Source organism: Triturus cristatus, chromosome 7, assembly GCF_964204655.1.
Source record: "Triturus cristatus chromosome 7, aTriCri1.1, whole genome shotgun sequence".
Lineage (NCBI taxonomy): Eukaryota > Metazoa > Chordata > Amphibia > Caudata > Salamandridae > Triturus > Triturus cristatus.
The window spans coordinates 665,907,171-665,921,368 of NC_140590.1; the positions used below are offsets into that span (position 1 = coordinate 665,907,171).

Genomic DNA, 14,198 nt, shown 5'->3' on the forward strand with positions numbered 1-14,198 from the left:
CATTACGAAGTATTTTCAAAGGTATATGTTCCATTACCAACCTTTGAGATATCAATAAACAACAGGCATAGTAACATTGTTTACTAGCATTTCCTGCATTTACACATTATTCACCTGCCTAGTACATCTCCGGGGGCACTGTGTGGAATGTAGGAGGTGTCCATTAAACAGGGAGGTCCCTCATATCCTGATGAGTGTGATTCTCAAGACGTAAGCTGTTTGAGCCATATCTTTACTCATAGAACAAATCATATATCTAGTGGGTCAGCTATCCAGAATATGTATTCCACCATGTTCTACCAAACCAGAACATCTTCCCATATGAGAGTGTTAGCTCAGAGTAGCTTTTACTCATTGCTGCATTTTTCTTTCAGTGTAATCAATTTAAAATATGATGCTAAAACCTATTTTTTCAATCAGAAAAAGTATGTAACTGTTTCGACTGGGAATCCTGCCACACTCATTTGCAAGCCAAACGTCTCTTTTTCAGACTTTTCGTGCTAACTTTAGGATCAAGTTTGCTAAATCATTTCTTGAAATGTATTGTACAAATGTTTTAGGTACAAAAATCTCTATGAAATAAACATCATATTTAGGGGCATAATTATTTATTTCAAATAATACAAGCATTGGGAAAGATACTAGATCTGTCCTTTTTCTATTTGTACGTGTTGCTTCACTGATTGGTGTGCTTGTGTGTGTACTGTTCTGAAGATAGGTACATGGATGAATTTTAGAATAAGTAAATAACCAGGCAAATGGTTGGATGAGTACATGGATGAGTATTTGGTTGCATGGATAAATAGGTGGACGATTGAATGTATTGATGAATGATTGAGTGAGTAGCAGAATAGACGGGAGAGGGCAGATTCCCTGCATCAACAAAACCACCACCACCTCCAGCACTGTGTCCTCAACACTCTCTTGGTTATCTTAACTATGCATACACCCTTGCACTCAATCTCTATCTTCTGGAGAACAAAGGTAAATATAGTCCAAGAGCAATGCCCATCTCTGACTCGGTCTCTGCCCAAACCCCAAAGTTCCAGAAGATGCATTTTATTAGACAGGTATCATCACTTCAGATTTTCTTTTTTGGGTGAAGAAGTTGGCTACAGATCAACAGCAACATGTACTATGCGCCCAGCGGAGATCCGAGAGAGGTACGGCTGCAGGAGTATTCAGGAAAACTGCTCCGGATTCGGTAGGAGAGGAGTACTCCGAAGCGCCCATGGTCCCCCTACCACTGGGATCCTGCTCAAATGCCCAACACTCACCACTGCTGCCGGGAATGGGGAAGATCTGCGGACTTTGGAACTGTCCCTTCCACCTCTCCTCTCTCTACTCTTGACCTGGAGGCAAGCTGCAGGATGAGGCGGACGGCGTTTACCAGCAACACCAGGACTGGTGCTCTTGATGGAACTTTAATGATGCCTCCTGGGCAGAATCCAAAACTGTCTGTTCTTACCGCGGTGCCCGAGCAACTTTGGCTGATGCCCGGTGGAGCTGTCCTATGCAGCTATAGAGGAGTTTGGCTCTGGTTCACCCCTTGGCTGGCACATACCGTGCCGGACATTGGGCATCGTTTTCCACACCTCCCCGTTGTGTTTTCCTACCTGCATTCCCTACCCCAGTCTACCATGCCCCCTCTGCCTCTTCACTGCCCATAAGACATGTGTACGAGCTAATAATTTCACATTATTGTGTAATCTCATGGTTTTTCTTTTCTCCTCTGTCTATACTTATCTATGTAATTATGGAACCTAGAAGAAAGGATTGGAAGCAGCCGGGACATAAATGACTGCACCACCAGACTAGTCACAAGGGTATATTATATTGCCCACCTCAAGTGATCTGCTGCTTGTAGATCACAAAAATAATAGAGCTAAATTGGTAGGATGAGAGGCAATATATAGAAAACAGACACTTAGGAACATACAAACATGTAGAAACATGCAATTACAAATAAATGAATTAAAGATGTCTTTATTCTTTGTTGTGCTTCACAAGATATAAACCAGCCAACGCGTTACGCCCAAACACGGGCTTCTTCAGGGCTGAAAATGGCATACAACATAAGAACACTTTAAAATTTAAGAATATGCAACCAAGAAAACTTTAGTTTCTTTTTTTGCAAAAAAAAAGAAATTTGCACAGTAAAGAAAAAGAGATTTAATGAGAGGCAGAGGCCAAGAAAGCTTGATTAGGATGAAAAGATGGTGGGGGAAAATGCTAATATTTCAGTGCTCATGAAAACGTGAACAAGGCATCTCTATGATGCATCAGTGACACCTAAAAGGTAGTTTAAAAAAGAAGAGACATCCGCGGCAGTTCTAAAAAACACCAAACGTGAGGTCGCCTTATAACCCAGTCAGAATGTGCATAGAGATCTTCTGTAGCTAGATGAACTGGCTTACCAATGTGGTATTATAAAAAGGCGTAATCGGTAGCGTATTTATCCAATAGGTACGTTTGAGATTGATCTTAAGTAGCACAAGAGGGAAAGAGAAAGTTTAAACTAAAAACAAGACTGCAATCTAATAAATAGACTTAAGTAAAGAGACCCAAAACTAGGCAAATAATAGTGCTCCACATACCTAGTGCATGTATTCAAAGCTCATGGTAGAGCGAAGTTCGTTAGATAACGGGAATACAGAGTTTCATCAAATAAAGACCAAAAAAGGGGGGTGTCGGTGATGCTCCAAAGTTCTATCCAAACTAAGTTCAGTTGTACTGGCGTAGTAATTGACAGTAACTGGATAGAAATTTCTTAAAGCCTACAAGAAAAAGTTAAAGACCAAACACTAATTAGATGTTCAATAACATGTTAAATTAATATAAACCAGAATTTAAACACGAGCAAAAAAAAGTAAGTGAAGAAACTAGGATTGAACCAAAAAAGAAGCATTTTGTGTGAAAAAATCAGTAACAAGCTTCTATTTAATTAGAGCATAATCTGGGTGCAAGCAAATCAGTAACCATTATAAATAATATGCAAGAATAGAAAGATCCAAAAATATATATTTTTATTTATTTAGAGAAATCTGTTTTTAGTTTATCTTTTTATATAAATAACTTAATTAGCTCATTCAATTGATCATTTTTTGTTTAAACCATATTCAACAAGTTCAAACTGTTCATATATACACCAACACAATTATATTCATAGGACATTTCAGCTTTATATTTCCAATTAGAACTTCAGGATTATTATTTTGGTTGAAACATGAAAAAGATGACAACTTGATGATGGCAAGCGGTAGAATTGGAACTACGCGCGTTTCGGCACTGCTGCCTTCATGAGGAACTGTCTATTGCACAAAAATTGAGGAGAAAGACTCCATTGGTTGAAAATCTTATTTTACTTGTAGCTAAAAGAATTATTTCCGAGGAATATTTGAGTTGTTTATGAGTAATTCCTACAGATTTGCCCCTTATGCCGAGTGTATGTTCAACTTTATTATAATTTTTGTACCAATATTTTCGGAAAATAGTTGCAACTTCTATCTTAGCGTTCGAATAATAAAAGGTTTAAAAATGTAGATGAAGAGAATGGCCACTTGTGCCGAATGTTTATTCAAAAAAGAAGCAAGAATACACAGAAAGGACCTAGAAATTATTGAAGTCGGGGGCAAGTGTATGACATAAGGTATTGGATCATTCAATAAATTAGTACATTGTGATCTAGCCTCAGTCTCAACAGAGACCCGTGAAAGAGTGGGGAGGAAATGAAAAAAACACGACGGCAGTTCCATAACACCTTATTTGACAAAGACTAAAAAATCAAATTATGCTCAAAAGCGCTAAATGACGGAGATTCCTGAAAGGGCCCTTATAGGAAAATGCTAACGTTCTAACGCATACAAAGAAGAACAATTTAAGTTGGATAATGTCTGTTAAGACGACAAAAAGTCAGGCAATGCGTACCGGACATTCTAAAGTGGGCCCATATGCAAAGACACGCCGGTTAATGGCGAGACAGCAACTCAGCATTGAAGCGTGAAAACTTACTTCAAAGCGGAATTAGCCACACGTAGAAACCCGAAACGTTGTCGGCGTCCTTCAGCCAACACGGTAGAAGCGAGAAAGAGATGCTTCCGCCATTTGTTTAAATACAGCTACCAATCAGTGGCAAGTTGTTGCGGTTGGACCGCGCTGCCACAGTGTAATCGATACTTACTTCCGGAGGTCCTCCCCAGCACCGGACACGTGAGAAATAAAAACATGCCCGCGAGTGGGAGTTAAACGTATCCTCACTTCCGTGTTTAAGCTAAAAAGTGCAATGCGCGAATAACCCGGCAATTATATCCTTACTTCGGTGTTTGATTGAATTGTGCAGTGAACGAGTGACCCACCAACAGAGAAGCGTAACTGAGCCGATGACACTAAAAAGTTGAACTAGACCACGTTTGTAAATAGTGAAGTCACATGCCCACTTCCGTGAAATACCCACGCGAGTAGGGGTGAACTGGAGCATTTCTGTAACACTAAATATCAAAAGGAAAAAAGAAACAGTTGTAGCCATGGAATTTTAATAATATTGATAAAAACGGCTACAACAATAAAAATCTAGACACACATAAAACTAACTGTGTAGAGATCACTAAGGCCTCTATTCCAAAAAACAGGAACGGTGGCCCTATAAAAGTCGGGCCAGAGCTGGTAAGCAAGGATCAAGCCAGTGAAAAAAAAAGGATGAGATATCAAAAGAGCGTCAAGACTTTCAAAGAGGCGCTTTGCGACAGAACAAGAGTGTAAGGAAGCAATACTAGTGAAGAGTGTGTATTAGATGTGACAGAAGAGGGTGCTATACCATAGTGCTTGCATCAAGGACAATTTAACAACTACATCTAGCCATATTATAACTAGCATCAAAACTGAGAGCAAATATATAGTGACAATCGGGTTACAGCGCCACAATACAACAATTTACACAGAACATAGTACAGGATTAGCCATACATAGAAAATAGAAATACATCATTTCGTTTCTCATACATGTAATCACGCTATAACAACTGCAGTTACTCTCATGTGTACCTGTAATTCACTGATCCTCATGTAAAGTGCTCTGATACCCCCCGGGTCTATCCAGCGCTATAATAATACTACGGTGCCCGAGCTACTTTGGCTGATGCCCGGTGGAGCTGTCATAAGCAGCTATAGAGGAGTTTGGCTCTGGTTCACCTCTGAGCTGGCACCTACCCAACCGGACATCGGACATCGTTTTCCTCACCTCCCCGTTGTGTTTTTCTACCTGCATTCCCTACCCCCGTTTACCAGTCCCCCTCTACCTCTTCACTCCCCATAAAACATGTGTACTCACTAATAATCTCACATTATTGTGTAATCTCATGTTTTTTCTTTTTTCCTATGTCTATACTTGTCTATGTAATTATTTAACTTTTTATTTATTTATTTAAAGTTTTGTATAGCACGAACATGACCCAAGCGGATATCAGAGCGCTTTACATGACAGTTGGAAAGACATAACCGAAAGCTGTGGGAGAAATTTAAGTCAGTATACATCAGTAACAACTGTGGCATAGTGAACTGAACTGTGACATTGGCCAGTTAGCAATTACGACAAGATAAATAAGGAATAACAGTGGAATGGTGGCGGGCGACAATGGGTCGTAGCAGAGGCCAGGTGGTAACAAAGACAGTTAAAAACAGGTATGGTGACAAAAAGGAGCAAAGCTTCTAGTTCAGGTTATTGTTCATCAGTAGAGCTTTCACTTCCCTTTTGAAGGCAAGAGTTGAAGGAATTAGTCTTGTTTCCACAGGTAGGGAGTTCCATATTCTCTGTGCAATGACAGAGAAAGTACGTTTGTAGGCTTTCAGTTTTTTTAATTTCTTTGGCTTGAGGAGCAGAGTGCTGGTGCTCCTTGAGGGCCTGGCGCTACCAGATAGCTCGAACTTATTTGTCAGGTAGATAGGGGTATTGAAGTGTAGTCCTCTATGGGTCATACATGCAATTTTTAACTGGATCCTTGCGTCAAATGGGAGCCAGTTGAGCTCTTTAATGTCAGGAGAGATGTGATTGGATTTCCTGGAACCAGTGACAAGTCTAGTCGCAGCATTGAGAGATGCTCTGAGTGGGGCTAAACTGAGTTCCGGGAGACCGCATAGAGTAGAAGTGTCGTATTCAAATCTTGAAATGACTAGTGCTGCACCGCTGATTTGAAGTCATCTTGTGGGAGGTAAGGTTTAAGTTTTCTAAGGATGCTTAATTGGAAGTTTGCTCCTTTGGTAGATGCTCTGATGTGAGCTTGCATGTTTAGGTTCTTGTCCAGTACAACTCCCAGTGCTTTGGTGGAGTCAATGACGTGTGGTGTGCAGCTGAGAGCGGTGAGGTTTGTTAGGAATTGCCCCACAGTGGGGGATTGCCTAGTCGGTAAAATGAGGAAGAATTCAGTTTTAAGGGTGATTAGTTTGAGGTGTGTAATGTTCTCTTTTGTATACAATAAACTTTATATTCTCCTCAACATTCCATGGAATATTACAAGGTGGTTGGAGGTTAGCCAGTTTAAGGTTTTGTGCAGGGTTCCGTTGAGTGACGGGATGTCTTGAGGTGAAGATAATTTCATATACAGTTGGGTATCATACGCATACTTGTGATATTGGATGTTGGAAGCTTTGAGGATTACAGTCAGTGGTTCAATGAAAAGGTTGAAGAGCGTGGGGGAGAGTGAGGACCCTTGAGGGACACCAAGAGTGCAGGGACTGGAGTTGGATAGAGTTTGATTGGTTTTGACTCTTTGCGTTCTGTTCTTGAGAGAAGAGGCAAACCATTTTAGGACAGTGTCTGAGAGCCCCATCGTACATTCCAAGAGGTTAAGTAGGTTGTCTTGTTTGACCGTATCAAATGCAGAGGAGAGATCGAGTAGTATCAATAGGCAAGCTTCATTATGATCAAGCAAAGAGAGGGCATCGTCCACTATGTGCGTGATGGTCGTCTCAGTGCTGTGTCCTGCGCGGAAGCCCGATTGGAATTGGTCAAGGAGTTGGATTTGCTCAATGTGTTTGCGCAGTTGTTCATGTACACATTTCTGGAGGAGTTTTGCCAGGGTAGGAATGTTTGTGATTGGTCGATAGTTATTCAGGTCTTCAGGGTCCGCCGTGTTTTTTTTAGAATAGGTTGGACTATGCCTGCCATTCGGCAGTCTGGAATCTCCCCTTGGAGAAGCGAAGCGTTGATCTTGGACCAGGGAGGGGCTAGGGTTCCTACCATTTCTTTGAAGAAGTTGGGGGGGGGAGGTCATTGAAGTGATTGGAGGGTTTCAGGGTCGATAGTATGCTGAGGATGGCAGCATCATTGACGGGCGTGAATTGGCTCCAAGAGGCATTGTTTTTGGGGGAGAAACAGCATGACGTAGAAGGGGGGCAGGTAATGAGGATTCAGGCGAGGGTGAAAGATTGATTGGAGCCAACTTGAGGTCTGATTCAATCTTATTCGCCTTTTCGAGGAAGAAGTCAGCGACGGCATCACAGCTCGGTTGAGGGCTGGAGATGTGAGGTGATTGGCCGGAAGTGTTATTAGATTGTGACTTAATCAACTCAAAGAGTCTTTTTGGGCGACTTTTGGCTTTAGAAAGTTGGGATTTGAAGAAGGTTGCTTTTGCCGTTCTGATGAGTTTATTGTATCTGCTCCTTTTTAGTCTAAGAGTTTTGAGTAGATCGGTGGATGGAACTGCTCTCCAGGCGCATTCTGCTAGTCTAAGGCTGCGTTTGTCCAAATTTAGGCAGTCATTGAACCATGGTTTGGAGTCTTTGATGGGCTTTCTTTTTAGTTGAAGGGGGGCAGTTGCATTCAGGGCGGAGAGCATGGCATTGTTATAATGATCAGTGAGGTCGTGAACACTGGCCATGTTAGCAGGGGGCAGTAGGGAGGTTGTGCAGTGTGATTTGAGCTCATTAATGTTGGTATGATGAAGTGATCTTTCCCAATGCTTTTGTGTTAGTGGTTGTGATCTACTGGAGTTCCAGCTTTCAAAGATACGGAAGGTGATATAGTGATGGTCCGACCAGTCACAGGGGAGAATAGAATTGAGTTGGATGGAGTTGGGATTAGCTATGATTAGATCGAGGGTCATGCCTAGGTTGTGCGTGGGACTATCACAGTATTGGGTCAGGGAGAGATCATTGAGGAAGTTTTTGAGAGTATTAACCGCCTGATCATGTGGGTCATTCCAGTGGAGATTGAAGTCTCCAAGGAAGATCTGGGGGCAGTGTCGTCCCCAGGTTGGAGGAGAGGGTTTCCATAGTATGTTCAATAAAGGGGGGGGTTGTCTCCCGGCGGTTAGTAGAATATGTGCAGGCTACAAATGGGTCTATGCTTGCTAGGGATATCTATGCATAAATATTCACAGGATGAAAGAGTAGCCGAGGGTGACTGTTTAGCTGAGAGAGAGCTGTGGCAGATGTAGGCTATGCCTCCACCCGTTTTCTTTACTCGATCAAGTCTGATAATGTTGTAGCTGGGCGGGACTAGAATGTCAAGGATGGGGCCTGAGTGAGCCAGGTTTCGATGAGGATAAGGAGGTCAAGTTCCTGAGTAAGGTCTGTGGCATGTTTCACCGCTGATCTAAAGTTAAGTAGCAGGCATTTCAGGTGTGCTTTGTGTTCAATGGGGGTTGGCTGCGTGATAGGTATCCGTGTGAGGTTGTTGAAGTTTAGGGTATTGGCATTGAGTCGGGGGGCTCTATGGGGGTTAGGTGTGATGTATTGAATAGCCTCTGTGTTGTCTTATTTGGGATTTTCCGTTTCAAGGGGATTTATAGGGGTAGATTGTGAGGATCCAGAGGGGGCTGATATGGTCGAGTGGGGGGCGTTGTACGCTCGGAGGAGGGAGAGAATATCTGGTTCTGATAGTTGATTATTGGATCTGGCAGGTCTGGATGGGGCGTTGGGGTAGGGGGTGGTATTCTTCCAGTTCTTGCCTGGGGGTTTCAGCAGGGGGTAGGTCGGTAGTATTGTGGGGGGGCATAGAGGGATATGGTGGCGCTGGAATGGATGCAGGAGCTCCTGCTTTGACTTGCTGTAAGCGAGGTCAAGGGCCAGGTCAGTGGTGGTGTTAATGAGATGTTGAATGGCCGTATTGAGATGAAGAAGTTCTTGGTTTATTTCCTTGAGTTTAGCAGCTGGATCTGCTGGTGGTTCATGGATGGGAGGAGAGGTGAGGTTCACTATGGTGGACGTAGGTGAGTTCACATAGGGGAAGTAGGGGGAGGGAGGACAGCTTCAGAGGAGGATTTCTGACTCAGATGGAGAGGAGAAAATTGTCAGCGGACGTTAGGGTTAGGGACATTGCTTTCCTGGAGGAGAGAGGGCCAGCCATCTGTGGGAAAAGGGAATTAAGTGGGAGAGAGTTCTGAGGAAAGGGGGAGAAAAGGGGGAGTGGGGGGTGGGTGGTGTGGGAGATGTGGTCGGGGCTAGGGATAGCAGCTTCCTCAACAATGTGTGAATGGAGTTGGGTAGTTCTGGGTGGTTAGGGCACAGTGGGTGAGTATATGGTGCCTAGACATGGTGGAACTGAGGTCCAATGCAAGTTGTTCGAAGTCTGAGGAGCAGTTGCCCAGTGGTGGTGGGACAGTAGCGCGTGCTCAGTTTGGCCCTGAGTTGGAGTTAGTGGAAGGTCATTCATCTGGTGAGTAGGGGTGTCACTATAGTCAAGAGATTTTTTAATGCTGTTGAATCTTTCATCAAAGATGGCCAGGTTGCGGTCGATGGCCTGAATTAGTATAGTTCCATTGTTATAGATGGAGATAGAAGCATTTGCTCTGAATGAGGGTGAGGTCACAGCCAATAGTCTAAGGCCATGGTGAAATTTAGTTAGCCGAGGTGATCCTAAGTAGAGATTGGATCGCAATTCTTCACTGAGCTCTTCTTTTGGTATGAAAGATCAGGTCACTAGTAATCACACCTTTTTTTTGGACAGAAATAGGGGACAGAGATAAGGGTTTCTGGGTTAGCTTTGAGTAGTCTATGTTTTAGGGATTTAATAGCGTTTTTGGAGAGGTTGGGTGGATAATTAATTGTGTGGCTATTCGGACCATATTTCTTGAGTCTGAGTCTGGAGTCCAGTCTCAGTTGGGCAGGGGGCATATTGGGGAGGGGTTATGTTGTGAGTAATATATGAGAGGAGGGAGAATACTGGTTCCTAGTATATGATCCTCGGTGACAGTGAGTCTTTTAAATTATGGCGTTAAGGTGTGGGGTATAAGGAAAGGTGAAGAAGTGCGCCTTTCTAGTCAGTTTGCTAGAGACATTGTGACCATGGTCTGTGCGCACCGGGTTGAGCTGAGGTCATGTGTGTTGATAGGGAGCATAGGTAAAAATGCATTGAGTGTGGGAGAGGGTTATGGTAGTGTCATTGCCTAGTACTGTTAGAGGGAGCCTGGGGAAGTGAACCTATTTGAGGGGAGCAGGGACTGGCCATTTGAAGATCCTGGAGCGCATGAAAAGTAAACCCCATCAGCAGTTAGGGGCAGCCATTTTTAGACAATTCAAGTATAGATAATAGAGGAAATCAGGGTAGTTAACGTCAGCTTAATGTGTGTGAGATGGTTAGGTTAGAGGTATTGCCTTGCACTAATCGAGGAAGCCAGGGAGAGTGGATCGTTTTGAGGAGAGTGATATCAGGACGCTTGTTGGGCCAGGAGTGATCTTACATTACGCTCCCACTGCAATCAGGAGCCAAAACGTAATCAGGAGTGGCCGTTTTTGACAAATTCCCACACATTTTTGGCAAGCTGCAGTCATAAACAGGAGCCCAACAGCAATCAGGGGCGCCCAATTTTGATAGATTCACAGCACATTTTAGGAGAGGTCAGCCATGGAGAGTGGGACTTTCTGAGGAGGGTGGACATGACCATTGAGGCGCCGGAGGCGAGCGTATGGTAAACACCCTTAGCAAGCGGCCATTATAGCCAGTTCCAATTCAGATTGTGATCACTAGGTGAGGGAGCGAGCGTAGAATAGTTAGCCTCCACAAGAAGGGAGCGGCCATTTTAGGCCAGGTGCGGGAGGGAGCGTGGAGTGAAAACCTTCAACAAGAAGGGAGCGGCCATTTTAGACAGTTCAGAATCACTAGTAAACTAGTTTGTGGTTATGCAATCTGCCCTGTGTGCCCTTATTCCATGTGCGATCGTCCTGCTTGAGTCGAGGGGGATTTGAAGCGCCATAAGCACCCACTCTGTAAAAAAAACATCGGCACTCGGGAGGAGGGCGAAGTGGCATTGGGCACAGACGCTGTCCCTCTCAGCTTCGGAGGGTTAACGGGAGCAGGAGGGGTCAGAAAATACGAAACAGAACTAGAAAAACAGAGCCAGGCCCCAGGCGATGCATGCAGGGAGGTCCGGTCATGAGCCCTCGCTATTAGCACAGTAGTTGTCAGAGTACTTTTCGGGGGCAAGTGTATGTAGAGGCACAGGAGCAGAGCACAGGGTCTAGGCGCCCTTATCGTCAGCAAATATAGCAGCTGAAGTAGCCAGAGTCAAGCAAACGCAACTGCATAGGAGTTGAGTCCAAACACGTTGCCTCGTGGGAGGTCCAGCCGGCAGACATCAGCATAAGCGCAAAGCATGTCGGTGACCAACTCTGTGCGACGTGGGGTGATCAGAATTTCGCTGGTCTCATGCTCTTGAAATTTGGGAGAGGGGCAAGGATCCAAGTCAAGACTAAATGGCTGCCGTCATCCCTAATCGTAGGGAGCGCTTTTGGAGTCGTATCGTGGTGGTGTGTGGAGGGGACACCAATCCAGTGGGAGAGCCGATGCTATGGCTCTGTTGGGTGGAGCTAATGTGATGGTTCAGTGAGGAGGAGTCACCGCCCCATGGAAGGCCCGCATCCCGTTCCGAGGGATGGGCGGAGCAACCTCTCTCAACGGAGCCAGGTCCATGGTGGGTGGGAGGGTGACCAGGAGCCCAAGCAAGATGGAGAGTAGGCAACCTCACTAATCACATTGAAGGCAGCCAGATGCCTGATAAGCACTCACCCGATCTGGCAGTGAGCCCCAGTCTCGCGGGAGCCAGATCCGTGTCTGATTGTGTTGCTGCGGATGAGGCACGAAGGTCTGCTCCAGGATGGCATCGGGTTCAGTGAGTGGTTCGAAGGCAAGGGTCGGCGGCGACAGGGGGAAGCGTCTGTGGCCGGATTCAGGTCCGTTTGTGGCCCACTGTGTAAGAGGCATGGAGATCTGTTCCAAGTTGGCTCCCAGTTCAGTCATTGGCTTAAAGGCAGGAGTCAGCAGCGCCCGGAGGAAGCGTCTGTGTAAGGAGGGGTCAGCTCCGACCACACATGGGCTGACTCACCCAGAGGCCCGATTCCTGCAGGGACCATCACAGCATGAGAGCTGGGGATGTGTGGAAGGGGGGCATGCGGCACCAGAGAGGATTTGCTGAATCATCGGGAGATCCTTTCTGTAGAGCACGGATCCCATCTGTAGAGGTCAGCGAGGGGACGAGAGTCATCGATCCCGTGGGCCCAATCCTGCCGAGAGCGTCGATGGATCTTGGGAGATCGTTGCTTGCGCTGAGAGGCCCCAAAATCTCAGTTGCCAAGGATGCGTGTTGGGTGATGGAAAGGGGTGATCTTTGAAGTTGGATGGCTGGTTATTACGGGTATATCAACCGATAAGGTAATCCCCAACCAGGAACTCTGGGGAAGAGCTCCTACTCGGCGGCCATCTTCCTTTGCCCGAACCTGTAACCCACTGATACTCATGTAAAGCGCTCTGATACCTCTGGGTCCAGCCAGCGCTATATAAAACTTTGCAAATAAATAAATCAAATAAATACTATCATACTGATCACAATTTACAACTAGTATTCGGATGACTGGTTTGGAATTGTGTGAACCAATCTATGTACTAGATTAAGTCATAATCCGACCATCATAATTAATATTTATTAGGTAGGTAGCAGATTGCTTCTCGCTTTGATTGGAGACAATCACACAGATGGTGGCCAGCAAGGGTCAGAAGCTCACCATATCTGTTAATAGTTTTCAATAAAGTACCGTGTTTAGTAAAGCAGCCTGTTTTTCTTAAAAGAAATAGAGCTGCTTTAAAACTAAAGTTGTATTTTGTAAAGGTTTCTGTGAGAGTTGGGACCACTGCCTATTCCCCAGGAACGTTTTTCACAATTCACACAAGTCAAGAGGTCATATGGGGACCCCTTACCTTTTAAGAATGTGATATCACCCCGACTTTGGTGTTGGTAACTTTAAATGGTTTGCAACTGCATTTGCACTAACAAACTATTGATACACATCATACTGGTTTGTAATTTGGAGGGGAGCGTTCAACATGGCCCTTCCAAATTGCGAATTGGTATTCATTACAGTACAATTTAAGGACTCGGTAAAAGAATGACTTCTAAAAAAGGATTTGTAATCAGAAAAACCTATGTTGTGGTCAAAAACACTCTGAAAGGGATAGCACATCTGGCCCCATTTTGCAGACTTCAGAATCAGAGGACCCTAGCTTATTTATTTGACTAAGGTTTATGATGCTGGGTATATCATCCTATCACTTTCTTTTTCTGTCAAAAAGTGGATCTACTTAGGAGTTTTCAGTTTTCATTTGCGGGCTATTCCAGAAAATGCATTATGCATTGATGCACAAACACTTGCCCATTTTAAAGCAAACTGACATGCTCTAGGCATACTGCTTATTGGGAAAAAAATCAAAATGAAATCTGCATGACCATAAGTAAGAGATTTAAATCCCACTAGAGTTCACACATCTTTTCGTCCTTCCACTTCCTATTAATAGGACTACAAAGCTGCAAGCCTGTGCCAGCAAGCACTTTAATATTATTGAAAGTAAACACCTTTATGGTGGCAGAGCAAATGCAGACTTGTTTGTAGATGCTTCTGTGCTGAATGAGAGTGGACTACGATCACACGTCCACATGGTACTGGTCTATGTACATCTGGTATTGGATATGATTTGTTTCACTGTTGCTCTCTGGGCACTATAAGTGAGTTAATTCTCAAATCATCTGGCATTATGTGTGAGACCCTAATATTTGTCAATCTAACAGTGGGTGTGAGTTTATGTAGTCTGTCATCTTGGAACCTGATCTTGGTGATTGTGCAGCCAATACTTTGTGATCTAAGGAGCAGATTTATTTAGTTTTCATGCAATACAGTGCAGTACCAAAGGTTGCTGTGCTGTGTTGCGTGAAAGGGAGA

At 44.3% G+C, this 14,198-nt stretch overlaps 1 protein-coding gene across 2 annotated transcripts in view; it reads right to left on the bottom strand.

Annotated features, from left to right (window-relative positions):
- LOC146810319 (ATP-binding cassette sub-family A member 9-like) overlaps nucleotides 1-14,198 on the bottom strand; it is a 1,478,308-nt gene that overhangs the window by 675,518 nt on the left and 788,592 nt on the right. The window lies entirely within an intron of this gene.